The 19,092-nt window shown below is 40.7% G+C and overlaps 1 protein-coding gene across 10 annotated transcripts in view; it reads right to left on the bottom strand.

The window, feature by feature from the left end:
* Window positions 1–19,092, bottom strand: part of Dgki (diacylglycerol kinase iota) — a 471,870-nt gene that overhangs the window by 64,674 nt on the left and 388,104 nt on the right. The gene's annotated exons all lie outside the window — the stretch shown is intronic.

The following is a 19,092-nucleotide window of genomic DNA, read 5'->3' as shown; positions in this document are numbered from 1 at the left end:
GGATCACTGAACTATATGCTTTTGCAATGTATCCTTGTACTAAATGCTACGCAATTATTCTATACAATAGGAATCTGAGGGAATGAGACCTAACACACATTCTGACCATTGGCTACTGTATTGGACAGTGCTGTATCAAGACTCTGTCAATTATAAGGCACAAGATCAAAGACCATTCTTAAACTGCCATTTATCCACAAACTTCCATTCAATACTTCCTGCCTTTCATGTAGGTCAGCCACAAGGCCTAAGGGCACTGAAAACTTCATGTCCAATTTCCTACGAACAAAGCATCAAGATGTAATAGCAAAAGACGGTTAAATTCACAAAGGCACATGTTCTTAAAAAGTGTGGTACCTCTTGTGCCATTTCATCATTTTCCTTCAGTGAACTTAGAGCTGAAGTAATAGATGTCATGACTATTCTAGTCATTATAACCTTCAATGATGCTTTGCAATAGGTTTTGGAGCTGTGCATTTGTGGTAGCTCTCATGAGTTGCTCTAAATCTGTAAGATTTATAAATTTATATGTTTTGATAACAGTATCTTAATTCTGTGTTTTAAGTCTCAACATGGTGTTTTGCTTTCTTCTCATCTCATAGCTTTCATTTAATGGCTTTTCTGGTTGGTCCTTCCTCAGGCTATATGTATCATTTGCTCCCTTAGAAACTGGATGTCAAAGAGGACAGGGTGGATGAACGCTAGGAGCCTGCCCACATATGTCTATTACTTTTTGAAAAGAGTTAGCTACAAAATAATACTTGTCTCCCTTCCCAGCATCCCCAAGATACATATTTAACATTTACAAACCATCATATAGCTGAGAGACCATCAGAACAATGGGGCCACCACACGGACATGGGCTTAAAATAAACATGCACGATAGGTATGAAGAGCCTAGTCTGAGACCCAGAGTGGAAATTATATTCCGAAAATATTGAGATATTCATCTAAGCCAATAGACTGTAGATGGGGTAGAAGGACTCTTAGATATTCATAGACTCACAGACGTGTCCAGTATAGCAAAATTGTAACAGAAAACAAAATAGCCACATATGGCTGGCACCTGCGCTGCTTCTACACACGCTCAGCACACTGTGAATAAGTACACTGGTCTCAGTGGTCAGATCCTCGTGGAGGAATAAGGCAGAGAATAGACAGCACACATGCCCCACACCGAGAGCTATTGTGTGCATAGATTTTATTAATATTCCTTTCTCGTGTATGCCTTTGCTCCAGGTGAGGTCTATAGTGATTTCTACAGGACTGGGTGACTACACATCCTATTCAGTGAGTGCCTATATTCCCAGCACTCAGGAGGCAGAGGAAGACAGATCTCTGCAAATTCTAGGGCAGGTAGGGCTGTTACACAGAGAAACCCTGTCTGGAAAAACCAATACACACACACACTAATACATACATGGAGAACCTTCTTATCTGGCTTATCAACTCTCCATGTTCTTACCCATCTTTTCTTTTTCCTTCTTCCTTTTTCTGACCACAGCCCTCAGATCTCCCTAGGCTCTCCTCATTTATACTTCTCAGACTTTGGTAGAATGCAATCTTTTTGTAGTAAAGCCCACCACACAAGAACACTCTGTTCCCATGGTGAATTTTCAGACATATTTGGATGTGGTCACTCTCATGCTTAAAGAGGGTATTCTGGTTCCCTGTGAGACACCTAAGAAGTCTTAAATGGAGACCAATTTCCCATGGGATACTCGTTCCAGGCACTTTCAAGCTCTGTCTCACTGCTGGAAAAATTCCCCCTTTGTTTTTTGTCTGTTACCCTGTGAAAGGGTGCTACACACACTTAGTAGTGTCCGGCGCCTGCTGATGGGCAAGAACCTCCATTTAAATCAAGGAAATCTAGGTGTGGTTTAACGTACTTTGAAAGCGGACTATAGATTATCTCTAGGCAACAGCTTTCCTCATTTGAGCATCCATCCAAGGCCCCTATCCCTAGAGAACACCACTCCATGAGATCACCCCCAGGACTTGTTGAGAAACAGTGAGCCAGTCGATCTAATGGACAACCTTGCCACCATCACTCCAGCCCTAGAGCATCTATAATTAAAGAACACAGGACCAAAAAGTTTTTGCGCTGAGAATCTCTATCAGCTACATAAACCCCCCTTTGTTGGCTTTTGTCCCTTCTAATTATGCTCATTTCTCTAAGACAATGAACAAAGCGCAGACCGTGGAAGAGCAGGCGAGAAGGAGAGCTGGGATGAAAGTTAAGCACCACACAAAGTGGCATTGAGGGGAGAGAGACAAGCACACTCTATTCAAGGAGTCACAGACCCCTTCAGGGACAGCCAGAGGGCCTCAAAGGTAACATTCACTTCCAACACAGGGGAAGGGCAGAGAGAGAGAGAGAGAGTGGGGTCGGGGTGGGGAGCACAGAGATGGGCATTGTCACGGAGGTAAAAGTCCCAAAATGGGTATCACATTCACTAGAAGTGAATATCCACTCATTTGTTTTCCTTCTCATTACTACTCCACCTTGAAGACTGCAAATACATCCATGGATGGCCCTCGTGTGAGCTGTGTTTGAAATATACTATTTTTGAAATAGATTCTTGCATTTACATATATTAGGCTTTAAAAAAAAAAATAGCAATTTCACCATTAGCTTATACAATCTGCTTTTTCCTGCTGAATACCATCCTTCAGTGTGTAGAGTTCCCTAAAGGCCCTTTGAGTTGAAATGTTACTGCCACCTACCGTTCCTTTCCTGGAATGTAAACAGAGTTTCTTCAAAGTGAAGGGATGAGGAGGAATGGAGAAAAGCAGGCCTTCAGCACGGGAAAGCAATAAATAGATGAAAGAAAGAGGGAGACTTGGGTTTACCTGCTTAGTCAATATGGAAATCTGACCATGATCACACTACATGCGAGCATTTTAAACCCGTGAGGATTCACTGCAAGAATCAATCTTTGCCAAAACATCTGTCAGAGTGCTTCCTTAAAAGGAAAAAGGAGAACAGAAAAGATCCAAACAAAGGAGACACACCCACAAGAAACCAGGGGTGTGGCCTTCAGAAACCAGACTCGTAGCTTTAGCAACACTTGGGACACCCTAAGTAACAGTTCAGGTTGAGACAAAATTCATTTCCATTTTGGGAATACTTAGCTTACTTTATTGAAAAGTTGTATTACAGTAATTTGTGTTGATGGGGGGGGGGTTTGCTGCATGCAAGTGGAAGGCGGAAGACAGCTCGGTGAGTTGCTTTTCTCCTTGCACCATGTGGGTGTCAGGGATAAAGCTCAGGTCATCAGGCTCGGCGGCATAAGCTTTTACCCAGCGAACTACCTCACCGGTCCTTGTGGAGTTTTAAAAATCACACATCATAGAACTATGAAACTCTGGGCTATGAAGGCCTGCTGAGGCCTTCAGGATTAGCACTTGAAGTTTCTAAGAAAGGTCATCTCACACAGTCATGCTAAAGATTTTTAATATCTATGTTGAGGTAATTGAGAAAGCCTCACCCAGCTAATTATGAAGTTCAAGTAAGGACTCTGAACCCAGTTGTAAAATATGGAGAAAAAATAGTAGGTAAAGCTATAAGTAGTTTCAGTTCTCTTCCTAAAGAATTCTATTATGGAGCTGAAGCTTCCTGTTCCATCTTTTCCATAGGAGACTATGTCCAATGGAGTGGGAATCCTGATCTCAGAAGCCACTGCCTCCTCTTAACCCTTCTATGTTCAAGAACATGGAGATCTCTCCATCACATACCACAACCACCACAAAACATGGAGGAACTATGTGAAAATAAGTTAAAGACCCCAAAACCACAGCAGTATGGCCAGCAAAGTGCCCACAGCCTGAGAAGAAATGGGCTCTTCACACAGCGTTATTAAGAATTTAGCTCCACCTACCCATGAGAGATGCTCAGGACACTTCCCCTGGCACTGTCTAGGAACCTGAGGTGGGTACAAGGCATTGAGTGCAGAGTGTGCACTGTATGGCACCGAGGGCTGAGTCAGAAACTTAGAAAAAGAGAAACACAGTCTTCATCTCCCTAGTTTCAAATTGTGGTCTCTCTCTCTTATACAGATCGCTTTCTCCCAGTCCTTTCAAAATGATGGGCTCAAGAACCACAAAAGCTCTCACAATTGGAGTCCCACTCTCATGACCCCCCTTCTTCCTATTTCCAGGAGTGACTCAAGCCGATCATATCCCAGACCACACACTTGAACATGTCCCCACCCCAAACATGCATCACTGGGGTACACAGTCAATTCTTTTAGAACTGTTTTAAAAATGATTGGCTATTCATACTCGATACCCATTTGCTGCAGTTTTCCCCAAAGGCAATCAACAGAGAAGATAGGGATTAGGATGAAGTCTAAGGAGGCAGCAGCTAGACTGGTAGCTTACTTGGGGGGCAAGAACAAGGGAGGAGAGAAGGCCATCTGAACTTTGAAATGGGCTTCAGGATAGGAAACTCTGGACTCTGAGAACAGAGGTGAAAGGAATGCTGGTGGGTGGTGTACAAGTACAAAGAGGACCCTGAAGCCCTCCTGCTCCCCCAGCACTTCTTCATCCACATGCCCCTAGGGATCTTGCCTTCTCTGTAGAGACAAAGGATAGAAGCAGCCCTGAGCTGACTCCTTTCTAACACCGAGGGCAGAGAGGGATGGAAGCATTGGTAAGACAAAGGATTTATAGCAGAAATACTTCATGGCACAGTAGAGACAACCAAGTCGCATTCGACACAGTTATGACCCCTTTAGGATGGTCAGACTCAACCTGGATTCTGAGTGGTCATCCCCACACTGCCTTCTGTTGCCTGAGTATCCTGTTGCTACATCCAGTGATGTGGTGGAAATCCCAAGGTACTGGTGCTCCCCTGGGTGTAGCTTGAAGAAGAATGACTCAGTGCTGGGTTTGGTTCCCTTTCAGAGAATGAGAAATAATTGTTTTGGACCCCAGTGAAACCATGCTCACTTTTCTCATAGTGTGGGTGCTCCCCGAATGCTCTATAGGGTTATTACTAATCCTAACTAGGGAACTTGGCCTTTTAGAAGAGAGGCACCATCAGTTAGAAGAACTACATTGCTTGTATGGATGGTCACTTGTTTCAGTTTGGACATCATCTTCCTTATGCTGTATCCCTACTCCATTTATTAAACTGAGAAGAGCCGATACCAAGCTGTCATTATGAGGCCCTCAGGGATGATCCAGTAACTGGATTAAAAAGAGCTGACTGTACAAAGACCCATGGCACAGAGCACCTGCTACCAGCAGAGGGCTGCTCCCAGGGGAGAGCAGACAGGCTGTGCACACAGCCTCCACTTTTGGCATGCTCTTGCAAAGACTTTTTCTTTTCCTTTTTTTTTTTTTCTTGTATTGGCCTAACAACATTCCAGCTTCCACATGCAGGGAGATATGGAGTTATCATCTAGTTTTAAATTATAACGAAGCAACTTCATCACAAAAAAAAAAAAAAAAAAAAAAAAAAAAACCTCTAACATTTTGCCAGCTTCTCATAATGCCTGGGGCAAACTGTGTTGTGGAAGGCAAAGCGATTGTCTATATTCTGACTTTATTTTTTATTTAAACTTTGAGATTTTTTAACTTATTTTTATTTTATGTGCATGAGTGTTTGCTTGGATGTATGTCTATATACCACATACAGGTAGCGCCCACAGAGGCCAGAAGATGACTTTGGATTCCCTAGGACTCAAGTTACAGAAGGTTGTGAGCCACCATGTGGGTGCTGAGGATGGGAACCAGTCTTCTAGAAGCCTGAGCTCTTATCCACGAGCCTCCTCTCCAGCCCCTCTGCTTTGGTTTTGAAGGATATTCTTACCCTTCCCCTGGAGTCCTTGCCCACTGTTCCCAGCCTACTTGGTAAGCTGAGAAGCAATGAGCTTTCTACCCATAAGGGTCCCACACTTTCTCTTGCTCAGACTTTTCCTTGTCTCATTTGGTTTGATTCACTTATGAATGTCTGTGATACAGAGTCTTTAGACATTTAGGATCCTATATGCCAAGTCATTTCCTTCTTCATTCAAAAAGCCTCTAATTATTTAGTCGTCAAAGACTAATTAATAAAGAAAACCTCAAATACCCAGGGATGCGGAATGGGGAGCATCTCTTGGTATAGGCTGCCTGACACCACTCTTCCTGGCTACTCCATCTTACCATTGAGCTCATCAGAGTTGTCTCTAAGTCTCTGTACCTATCATCTGGACTTTCTACTTTTTAACCTGTGAAATATCAGTATCTCCTAGAAGAAATACGCATATATCTTTATTACTTTGCTACATACTCTTCCTAGATCAAATATATTTAAATTGAAGTTTGCAACATAAAAATGGATTGCACAGCCAGACAAAGCACCCGGCGTTTTAGCTATTATTTTGCTGAAATGTGATTAAGATTAGGTTCTCCACAGCAATACATCAGATACCTGTTTACTTTGGTCTGTAGCCCAGCCAGGCCTTGAATTTGCAATCTTCTTGCTTCAGCCTCCTGAGTAACTGGGAGGTAGGTCTACAACACCAGGCCCAGCATGTCTTTGCTCTAATGTGGGGCGTTTACCCACCACCCCCACAGCTTCCCAGAGTTTTCTTGAGTGCGAGCAGCAGGAAATATTAGATAGAAGGATTTATAGTGGAGAATCTTGTGGAGATAAACAGATAGAAAATAAAGGATAGCCTCGAGAGGGCCTGGAACCTATTCCAAAGGGCCCAGACTGTCTCTGGTCCAGGGTTTTTATAGAGACGCCAAGGGGTGGAGCAAAAGACCTCCTCCCCCAGCACAGCCAAGTGCAGACCATATCAGACACCTGCACTCAGGCCCGTGGTCCTGATCATCCTCTATTCGGACCTGCTGGGTAAAGCCACGAGGAACCCAGAACGGGCTCCCACAGGTCCCCCCTTCTTAATATATAAAAAAATAACTATTAATGGCTTACAGCAATCTCCATAGCTGTTACACCTCCCGGTATGGGAGTAGAGGATGATATAGATGGCATTTCTCTTTTGAATTAGGTCCAAGGTGACCACAGCAGTCTTAGGTGCCTCAAGCCCTTTCTAAACCAAAACTCTTAAGGCAACTACAAACTTAAAGAATCCCTTAGCTTCATCATTGCCATTAACAGGTTAACATAAATATTGCTATACATAGTCACAATTCTCTCAATCTTACAACTCAAAGCAAACTCTTAACAGAACCATTAGAATTAGCATATATGGTGCTAAATATAGTTAACAATTTTCTCCGTCTTACAACTTTAACTCAGTCATTTGAATTTTCTTGTTAACAGAACATAGGAAAAACTTCGATGTATTCACAAACTTAAACATTTCCTCAATTCCACAAAGCCAGGGTGCATTAATATCAATAGGTTTCTGCGAACATAATTCAATCTCATAGCTCCTCCTCTTCTTTATAATTTTTTAAGCAAACTCTCAAGCCTAGTTAGAAAACCCAAACTTTTTTGTTTAAACTGTTCCATTTGTAACACAAAACCAGTTCTATAAGTAATTCCATTTTTACATAAACAGTTCCACAAAACAATTCATGAATCACCAGTAAATAAAGCATATACGCATACACAAAATTGCATCTTGATTCTAAGTAGAAATACATTTCTTCGTTTAAACAGTTCCATTTTTAACCCAATTCCAGAAAACCGTTCCTAGGTCATTACTCAAAACTGTCCCATTGCAATGAAATCTCTATGGTTTGTTTCATTTAAGTCTTAAAATTCAAATGATAAATTCTGGTACTAGCCTTCCAAATATGAGAAATCCATAACCAAAATCTTTTTGTAATTTTATCTCATTTTAAGTTCAAAAAGTTCAAACAAGAAATAAATTCTGGTATCAGGCTTTCATTTCCAAATATGAAGAGACGTTTTTCAACCAAAACTTTTTGCAGTTAATTTTTGTTCAAACAAGCGTCTCTGCAACTTTTGTTCTCACAGACAGACCTTTTTAGTTATAGTAATATTTTAAACCGCACCGTTTTTGCTGTTAGCTCAGGTTTTTCTGTGCTGCGTTGATATTCCACGGATCTCAGCTGCGGATGGATGCCTTGTGCTGGTTCTGGCGTCCGCCATTCTTAGCTTCTTAGCGGCTTCTGGAGCTTTTGAAACCATTCAGACTGCCTGCCTTGCAGTCTACTAGGACACTATCTCCTGTGTCTCAGGTGTTTTCACCATATACATTAATAGACTCACACTTAACATTTACACTTTTTCACAAACTCACATAACATGTGCTTAAGCATAAACTCACTCAACATTTACACATTTTTACAAACTCACATATTAACATCTACTTATTTATACTTTAAGGAAACTATAGAACTACTTTAGCAAATATATCTTATTTCTTATTTAAACTTACATTTACAACTAGCATCTTACAAGCTTATTACTACATGTCTTAAGACTACCTTAGATACTTCTTACAAGCTTATATTCTTAAAGGAACTCTATAGATCTATTTTACAAACTTATATAGGCTACCATTAGCATATATCTAACTTAGCAAACACCTAAAGATTTCTTAACACAGATATAACAAGACAGAATTTTTACAAACTCACATATCCTATTTTCGTCTTTCTACTTCTTACTCTTAATTATCACCATCTCTATTAGAAAGATTCTCTTAACTAGACAGGAAGTACGTACATCATTTCTAAAGTTTACAGTTTATAGTTAGCTTTGTTATAAAGCACTGGGATTTAGTGAGTGTTGTCATTATAGAGTTGTCATACTTATTGCTAGGGGGCTGTAACATTCTCAGGACGAAGCCACACTCCAAAGTTGCGAGTTCTCTCAGCCGTTCCGGACCGGCAGAGATGCACTGTCAGCGGTAAATGGTTTTTAACTAGAGGCTGTCCCTTCACCCAAATTCATAATAGTTCCCCTAAATGCCTCAATTCAGACAAACGTTTCCACCATCTCTATTTCCTCACTGTTTGCATTAACCAGTGACAAAACCTCAGAAATACTAATCAAGCCACTTTCATTCTGGTTCCTTTATAGGAACCTCATTGGAGCTGACCTTCCTTAGGTTCCATGCTCCTTACCAGACACTCCGGTAACCACCGAGCTTCATTATCCTCTTGTGAAAAAACATAAACATGTCCTCGACCCCATATTAAAACAGGATCGGGACCCTTCCATAATCCCGAGCAGGGATCTTTCCATTTCACTTGAGTTTCAGGATTTAGTATTTTCACTTCATTAGCTTTAACTCCTGATGTTATTAGCAGCGGTGATATTTAGCATTGATTTCTTATAAGGAACTTTCAGGTAAAGCAACTATTTTGTAAGACAGCTAGATTTTCTGAAGTTTGTTTCCCATCTAGAAAGCAGTCATTTTTTTTTTTGAATGCCTGTTTCCTGGTCTCCTTATTAGATTTGCAAAGGAATTACTCATTGTAGGCAGTTTGTTCAAAAGGCAAAGAACTTTTTAAATTTCAACAAGTTTTTTCATATCTAAGACAAAGTTCAGTGTATAAACTGCTTTCCCTTGTTTTAAGGATTTTAAAGTGGCTTGTTTGCTCTTATAGGTAGCTTTTTGTCACCCAACTACCGTAAAAACTTTTCACAGCTAGTAGGGTAAATAAGGCATTTTACCAACGGAGCCCCAAACCGCGAAGCGCCTAGTTCCGCATCCTTTCAATTTTTCATTGGAACTGACACTTAAACTCTTAGATGATTTTCCTCCTTATTCTTTTTAAAGGCTGTATTTTAAGTTTACCATGAACGTATTTTTGAGCTGACAAAAGTGTTTCAGGGCAATGTCGCCATCTTTAGCGGAAAAACTACCTTTCCCATAATGCATTTCCCTTATATCAGTCCATAATAATATCAGTCCCATATCAGTCCCTTATATCAGTCCCTTATATCATTTCCCATATTTCTTATCGGGTTTGAGAGTCAACTGGTTCTCTTTTACCAGACTTGCTTACAAATTCTTGCCTGGGAGGTTTGAACAAAGTTTTTTGCTTTTGCAACGGGAGATTTGAACAAGCATTTTACATTTTCAGCTATGGCACATTGGGAGGTTTCTATTCTCCTCAGCTGGCTTTAACAGGTGTTTCAACTTCATCAGACACTGGCCCCCGAATCAGAACCACACCTGCCTCGTTAGCCGGCATTGAGGCTGGCATTTCTGATAGCAACTTTCCTCGGGGCTTGTGCTTGCCTTAGCCAGTCAGTGGAAAAACAAGATCATTTACAACAGCTTTTCCATAGCTCTTTCAGAGAGATTTTCTCCCACTGATCTTATTCTCATTTTGCTTGTTCCTTCCCCCCCAGATGCAGAGCTTCAGGTATCTGTCTGCGGCTCTGTTCCTCGGCTAGCTGCCTTTGGAGGTAGGGGCTTTTTTTTCTCCCCCCGAATCTGCCTCAAACTCTAGCAGCTTTGTCAGGTCATGCATTTTCTGGGGAGGATTATGTCCCTTCTGTTTCTTCAGAGTCTTTCTCCCAGACAGTTTCCAGTTTGGTCTCACTTTATCCCCTCTTCCCCAGAAACAGTTTCCGACACTACAGTGACGGCTTTCCCTGCTACTGAAGGTAGGGGCTTTAGTCCGTTTCTGTTTTCAGGTTCTGTGTTTGCGTACAGACTGAAAATCTAACAAGGGAGGTTTTTGCCATTTCTAAACTCCCATTAGGATAGGTGCTTTGCCTCATCAGGCCTTCACCTGGCCCAGTCCCCCAGTGGGTTGTGTTTGCTTGTCTGGGTGCTCAAGGACAGAGCTTATGCCAGAGGCAATCACCCCTCAGGGCTACACTCCCTCATCTCAGGGAGTCAGTTGAAACAAAGCTCTTTTCTCAAAGAGATGCTTTCTCTGACAGAAAAGAAAGCTTTACTCCTGGATAGTTCTGTTCTGCCCTGGCTGGGCTCTTTCCCCAGACAGCGTTCTGACTCGGCAGCACGACTGCTTCAGACACAGTTCAGTTTACTGTTTTCCCAGAAAGGTCCTTACTCTGATAGGAAAGGTTTTTCTCAGATTTTTTTGCAGCTGTGGACCTATCAACCCGGGACTTGTAGGAAAGTGGACAACTGTGCCCTTCCCACTGGCTTTAGCTTTGTTTGTTCATTAGCAATCTTTCCCTGGGTCCTGCACCTTCCTGCCTCAGCTCTGTGCTCCAGGAAGTTTACAACTGCAGGAACCCTAGTATCCCCGAAAAGCACTCCAACTCAGAGACGCTGGCCAGTCGCCTCTGGGTTTTTGCTCAGAAGCGAGGATACAATGCTAACAGTTTCAGGGAATCTTTGCATAGGACATTAGGAGCACCTTTTCATTCTGAAACGCTCAAAACCTTTGCTGCCTCAGCTCGGCTGTAACTGTGAAACTTGACTTTTTTCTTTTCTCAGGTAAAGTTTGCTGCCCTTTTGGTCTCTCTGTAGCTCTTCACCCACTCTCCCAAGCGTTTCCCTCAGGGTACTCTGACCCACTGTCTTTTACTAGCTTGAAGAGACAGAGCTTAGAAGAGGTTTTTAGGAACTTGTCCCTGCCTCCTGCATTGCAGGGAGGATTGTTAAAGCTTGAAAGAGAACTTAGAGGTTTTGCTGTTTTAAGTTTGTTTTCCCTTAGAGCTAATCACAGGTGGTCCCCATACTAATATCTTCAGGTGATTCTAATTTTTGTCCCTCAGAGAGAAAGTTCTAAAAGGCTTTAGTTTTTAAGTTTGAGAGCTTTTGAGAAAGATTAAGGCTTTTTAAGAGAGATTTTGCCCCCCAATTTTTCCAAGAAAAGTTTTATAGTTTAAGAGAAAGATTTTTCCCCCCCAGGAGAAAGACCAACTTTTCCCAAAACTTCCCAACTTTAAACTTTGACTTCTTACACCCCCATTTTTGCCTCGGAGAAATTACTTTCTCCTGCCGCTTGGACTTGGCATTTCAGCTGTCCCCAGGTCAAAAGCTTCCATAGGAAACTTTTTCTTCCCCATAAGCTCAAAGAAGAGCTTTTTTTTAACTACCCGTAAAGCCCAAGGAAAGATTTTCCCCAGTTTGCTTTCAAAGCCCCCAAAGTTAGAAAATTGAAGAGTTTTTCTGTCTAGTTGCCTTACTTATTTTTTCCTACACAATCTTACACTTCTAAGTTTTTCCTACACTATATTACTACCCTATACCTTATACTTATCACAGATAGAAATTGAGAAAGGGATAGAAGATAGAAAATTTTGACAGAAGAGAATTTCGCTGCAGCATCGGACATCCTTCCAGTCCACTTTCCTTTTCTCTCGAGGATAAAACCCCTGCCTCACCAAAAAATATATAAAATATATTTTTTTTTCATAACACCGGCATGCCTTTCCACTGGCAGGGCTGACTCAGCACTTTCACCAAAAACTCTGTATTAAAACTATTATTTTCCTTTATCTTTAGTCCCTATTACTTTGTCTTAATTCCCTGTTCATTTGTCTTTAGTCCCCCCTTTTTTTGTTCCCCCTTTTTTTCTTTAGTCCCTTTTTTTTCTTTAGTCCCTTTTTTTTTTTCTTTAGTCCTTTTTCTTTAGTCCCTGTTCACGGCGCCATTCTGTGGGGCGTTTACCCACCACCCCCACAGCTTCCCAGAGTTTTCTTGAGTGCGAGCAGCAGGAAATATTAGATAGAAGGATTTATAGTGGAGAATCTTGTGGAGATAAACAGATAGAAAATAAAGGATAGCCTCGAGAGGGCCTGGAACCTATTCCAAAGGGCCCAGACTGTCTCTGGTCCAGGGTTTTTATAGAGACGCCAAGGGGTGGAGCAAAAGACCTCCTCCCCCAGCACAGCCAAGTGCAGACCATATCAGACACCTGCACTCAGGCCCGTGGTCCTGATCATCCTCTATTCGGACCTGCTGGGTAAAGCCACGAGGAACCCCAGAACGGGCTCCCACACTCTAATAGCCGGCATTCATTCATTCATTCATTCATTCATTCATTCATTCAACCTTCCATTTTTACAATATGCTGCTATTCCAAATACAGCACAATATGTTGTAGGGACAGAATTAGCAATGCACAATTTAGCCAATCAGAGAACACATAGGATTTAAAGAAGTCTCCAGTTGCTTTTTATGCATTCCAAACACTGTTGCCCAGGTGTGAGCAAGTAAGGCTGCCAACATTTACAAATGAAAAAAAAAAAATTTAACAGTGATATTCCCAGTGCTGTAATTGTTGGCAAAATTTGGAACTCATAAAACTGGAAAGCAGCCGGGCGGTGGTGGCGCACGCCTTTAATCCCAGCACTCGGGAGGCAGAGCCAGGCGGATCTCTGTGAGTTCGAGGCCAGCCTGGGCTACCAAGTGAGTCCCAGGAAAGGCGCAAAGCTACACAGAGAAACCCTGTCTCGAAAAACCAAAAAAAAAAAAAAAAAAAACTGGAAAGCCAGAATTTCCTGGCAGCGTTTGCAATAAAATATGTGTTTTAATGTTGGAGTATATTTCTCCTAGCCCCCCCCCTTTTCCCTTGCAATGCCAGTCAAAACAAGACCTGCTTACAGAGAGTGTATGATGACTATTCTCCTAGGTGAACTTGGAAGCCTGGTTTGATTTCTCCAAGTAAAACAGGACTTCTGTGTGAATATTTTTTTTTTGAGAAGTGGTCATAAAAGGCAAATAAAAATATCTTATTAGGTATTTTTTTTTACACATATCACACATAAGGACAGAACATTCTTGTGTGTTTGGCTCTCAAAGGTAAAGTACTCAAGGGTAGCAAAGAAATAAATTAGAACAAAGGAAGATGTGGTTTTTCTGCATTTTTTCCAGTTGGGGTGATTATTCAAGGTGAGGAAGACTTAGGCGAGTCAAAGGTGAGCAGGTAGGGTACTCAAACTATCTTGGCAAAACACATGCCAGGGATGATCTCTTTTCTGACAGTACTGATTCCATCTCACAGCCCAGCAAAGCCCCATACCCCACTAAGAAGATTAATTTTCTCCTTCTTATCTGACTGTGATGCTCAAAAGATATTTCCACAGGCCAAATCCTCACCCGATCATTCATCTCCTTCCAGGAACCTGGAGCTTTGACAATAAGTGCAATCCCCATTTTCAGTAGGGTCAGGTCATAACCTACTGTTTCCAGAGGAAACTGGGGAAAGAAAATAGCTGAGAACCAGAAGGGCATGAAGCCATTTCTCTTCCAGCTGAGAACATGTTAATTTTCAAAAATGAGGAAGGAGGTGGGACTGTTTTCTTGATATCGTGACTGAATGGTAAACTATGTGGAAAAGGCCAGTTTTTTGGTTTAAAGTGTGATGGTGTATTTTGGTTATCCCTAAATGGTTTCTCAGTTACAGATTTCTTTAAACATATCCAGGTAAAGTGATGTTAATTATTGGAGTGTTCCCTGAGGGGCATGTCTATTATAAAAAGAAAAAGTTGATATTTACTAGTTCATGGGCAATAGCACAATAAAGTATGCCTAAGAATCCTTTAAAAGTGTTCTGCCCTTAGAGCCCATTTTCATTAACTATTCATGTTTTCCATATAAGAAAAAAATAAAAGTAGAGTATAAGGGAACGAGAACATTCTGGTTTCTAGTTTTTTTTTTCTTTGCATATATCCACTATGTTATATTTCAGTAAGAATTATAACCAATGGTTTCTGTAAGATTTCCCCATTAAATATAAGCTTTTCAAGAGCAATGAGTTTCTTACTTAGGCTTATATCTCTAGCACCTATCATGGCTACTGAGGGTGCCCAATAGTAACTGGTTCAGTAGTCCAATGTGTTTCCTACAAGTAAAATGAAATCATAAATCAGACTTCACACACTGCAGCTCAAGCTTGCTAACTGTGACTCTGAGGATGAAATATTCCGCCAATGGCCGAGATCCATCAGCCTTGATCAGCTGATGAGGTAACAGATAAATGCTTAGACATAGGCATCTCCATGTTTTTATAATGAGCTCAATTTTACTTTTTGTTAGTGTTGGGTTTTGGCCTGTCCTGGGGCTGCTCACTACAGTTTCACCCAGCATCTTAGACCAGAGCCAAATAGTCTTTTCTTACTTGTGTGATATTCCTTCATCTTGGACCTTTCAGGCTTAGGACTTGGGGAAATAATATTGTTATAGTACAATATAATAAACAAACAAACAAATAAATAGGTAAATGTGTGTCATTCCATTAATTTAGGAGAGTCTCCTAAACCAAAAATCTATAACCTGGATGATTATTGTTACTCAGAAACTAAATCCATTTCTGGGTCCTGTGTCATATCTACTGAAATGTTAGTCTTTCCTGTTTCTAGAGTGCTCATAGTACACTGGAGTTTTCATTCCTTTCTTATTTCATAGACACAGTGATGTGCACTCCACTTAGATTGCTTGATTAAATTTAAGTAAATTGAATCTTTTTTAGTCTTCCATGCAAACGAAATACAGTCTCACTAAGGGCAATTGTTGAACAATTAATGAAAAGGGCAAAGATGTTTTTATATTTTAAAATAAGATCTCATGCACTTCATCTAACTCACTAAGTAGCTAAGGATGATCTTGTAGTTCTGATTTTCCTACCACTACCCCTGGGTGCAAACATATGTTGATCATGTGTTGTTATTGAACTCAGCACTCTGTACATGCTAGGCAGGCAGTCTACCAACTGGGTTACAACTCAACCCACATGCTATTTTAAACAAACCTTCTTAGGCACAGAAACTATTTTGTGAAACCTTAAGACAAAGTCATTAGGATCCTAACAGGAAAATGTATCAGTCATCTCTTGCCAATTTATTTCACAATCAGTTCTTCAAGGTTGTCCTTTAATCTGTTCCAGGTTTGAAGACAGCATACATACATGTTGTGTGTCCTTCTTTGGAATCACAGACACTCCTGCAGGACCTATGTGTGCATGGGCATGTACATGCCTATCCCCAAACCCTCAGGATTCTAAATGGAAACAATATGAACTCAACAAGACACAGCAGAGACAAAAGGAGAGTTCTTCCTGCTCACGGCTTCCTTCTCACCATTCTTAAAGAAAGATGGAGAATGATGCATTTAAGAAACTAAGTGTGTTCAAACAATGAGAAAACACTGAGAAGATTCAAGGGAACTTTTGGGTGGGGGAAAAGCCTTGGAGTGACCTGATTGCTGTGGAGGAAGAATGAACTAGAGCAAAGTATGTACCAGTCTTCTCTCTTCCATCCCTTGTGGGGGAAATCTTTCCAGAATATTGCCTCTTTTATTTATGTTTTCGAAGAATCTTTTTTTTCAATTAATTCTTAGTCATTTATCTTGTTTTATTCTTTTTGCTATTGATTTATGTCTTTATCTTTATTGTTTGTCTCTCTTCCTATGTCTTTATTCTTTACTGAGGTTCTGCTGTCAAATGAAATACTGTGCATATTTGTATACAAATATCTTGTATTGATAAATGAATTAGAGTCACAAATCATTCTGTGAATGCTATTTTAACAGTCAAAATTCTGATAAAAATAATATTTTCAGTTCTAAGGCTTTAAGGCTTTTGATTTGTTCTTCAAGAGTCAGTTACTTAGTATCATCAAGATGCTGAAACTAAACCCATTTTGTCTCCATGTTGATTGAGGCTTTAGGGCTGGGTTAACAGAAGCCAGTCTCATTGCAACAATTCCTCATGTCCTTTCCATGTATTTATTCCAAAATATTTCCACTGTGAAGATACTTTGCAATATTAAGAAACCATCTAACTAATATATATATATATATATATATATATATATTTACATATATATATTTACATACATACATAGACATATCAAGATGCTGCAACTTAGAGAGGAAAGGGTTTATTAGGCTTATACTTCCAGGTCACAGTTCATCATCGAGGAATGTCAAGAGAGGAACTCAAACAGGGGTTTGGAGCACAAACCATGGAGGAATGTTGCTTTCTGAGTGACTTACTGATTTGCTCTGTGGTTTATGCTCAGCCCAAGCTCGCCTGCCCAGTGATGGTACTACCCACAGTGGGCTGAGCCCTCCTACAGCTACACTACAGTGAGTGCTCTGTGTCTAGGGATCCATAGAGTCAACAAAGCAAAGATGAAAAGTATTTTAATACAATATTGTTTGTAGTGAACAGTTATGTCTCTTGTTATTCTTCCCTAAATAACACAGTACCACAACTCCTTATGCAGTGTTCCCCTTACACTAGGTAGTGCAGAGAACAGAGAAGTGGATTGAGTGCAAACACTGCTCCACTTTACATAAAGCACTTTGGGATCTGCTGGGGTTCATAGAAACAGATGACTACACAGTCCAAACAGAAACCAAGACCTTATTCCAATATAGGTTTAGAAGCTGGCTGCTACAGAGAGGGCTCTGTTCCTTTGCAATTCTTAGGAAGAACATCCACTACTTCAGAAACCATCACTTTATATGAAGTGTACATTAATATGCTCTCCAGAGAAAACTCTGACCACAGAAGACTAAATTGAGATAATAGTCTACTCTCTGGAAATCACATATACACAGAAACACTCAACTGGTCTGTAAAGACTTGATATTTATTCTGCCCATAATTAAAACTCTAATTTTCCAATAAGTCTGCCCACAGATAGATGGCCACTTATTTAGCCATTCATGGATGGCTGAGTCATCCCTGGTCATGAGCCCTAATACTGTACAAAAAGGAAATGGAAAAACACTCTGGATTGTAAGCAATCAAAATGCCACCCGAAACCAACAACACGATTTAATTAAAAAGAGAAAATCCATAGCAATTCATTTTTATCCTTTCTCCTCTTCACATAAGAAAATAAGAGGTAATACAGGGAAGTAATTAAAATGAAGTCTCCTTTTGCCCTCAGGGTGTCTGAGTAGAACCTTTGCCAATGAAATAATTAGCTTTAGATTTCTCATTTTTCTCCCTTTGTCCTGGGGAAATTGCTTCCGGTTTTTCTTTAGAAACAATGCAGTGTCTTGCTTCTTCATTTAACTGTGGGCTTCTAAGAAGCTCAGTAACCTTGTTATTCTGTGAAAAGGTAAGATTGAATGTTATAAGGCCAATGTCACCATTTGATTAGGACCCTGGACTGGACTGAGAAAAAAGCCCAGTTTCATAAATGACAACATAATTCTATAACTTCTGAGATGAGGTGATTGTCCTGAAGTTAAATGAGTGACCTCAGATTGCACTCTAGAATGTCTTCCTGTAGCAAAATATGAGCAAACAAGAGGATTCACTTAGCACAAAATACCAAACTCTCTGCAAAACTTCAACTGCACGCTACTTTCCAACCATGATCAGACCCAAAGAGAAAGGATGCCTGCAATGCTAACCTATACACAGGAATTGTGTTTGTTTACCCATACATGCCACATCCACACACAAATAATGCCTGGCTGTCCCAGTTTCCTTCCTGTCATCTTAGAGAAGAAAGAATTAACTGTAGCTCACAATTCCAGGTGACAGGCCATCATTGTGGGGAGGTTAAGGCAGCAGGGCAGGGTAGTGGTTGTCATATCACAGTCACACTCAAGAGCAGAGAAGGATTTATTAATGCATGTGCGCTGACTGCTCAGCTACCTTTCTCCTCTTTTATAAAGTCCAAGACTCAAAGTCAGGAAATGGTACTACCCTCTGCTAGACAGGCTCTTCCCACATCAATCAACAGAATTAAGAAAATTTCTCAAAGGCAGGCCTACAGGCCAACTTGATTTAGACAATCCCATGTTGAGGCTCTATTCCCAGGTGATTCTAAATTATGCCAAGGTAATAATTATAACTATCATACAATTGTAGGGGAAAAAAACCCTACTGGGCAGTATTACACAAGGCACACATGCATGCAATTCAGAAATTGAGATAAAGAAAGCAGCAAATCCCAGTGATCACACAACACAAGCATATGTGTCCTTTCCTAATGATTCACAAGGGACCTGACATACTCTTGTCTCCAGTAACAAAAATACTAGTGAAGGTTAAAATGTTTACAGACCCTGATGATCTTAAGGCAGCTCACTAGGAAGATAACAGAAGATGGAGATCCATCATGCCCCCGCGTGTAGATAAACCCAAGCAAAGTAAATAAAATATCAGGAGTGACACAGACACATGAGACAGCTTGATCACCACTAAAACCAGGTCGTGTTTCAGACCCTCCCTCCCCCAGCAATCAGAGGGACATAAATG

Source organism: Peromyscus leucopus, chromosome 3 (assembly GCF_004664715.2).
Source record: "Peromyscus leucopus breed LL Stock chromosome 3, UCI_PerLeu_2.1, whole genome shotgun sequence".
Taxonomy (NCBI): domain Eukaryota; kingdom Metazoa; phylum Chordata; class Mammalia; order Rodentia; family Cricetidae; genus Peromyscus; species Peromyscus leucopus.
This window is presented reverse-complemented; position numbering and strand designations above follow the sequence as displayed.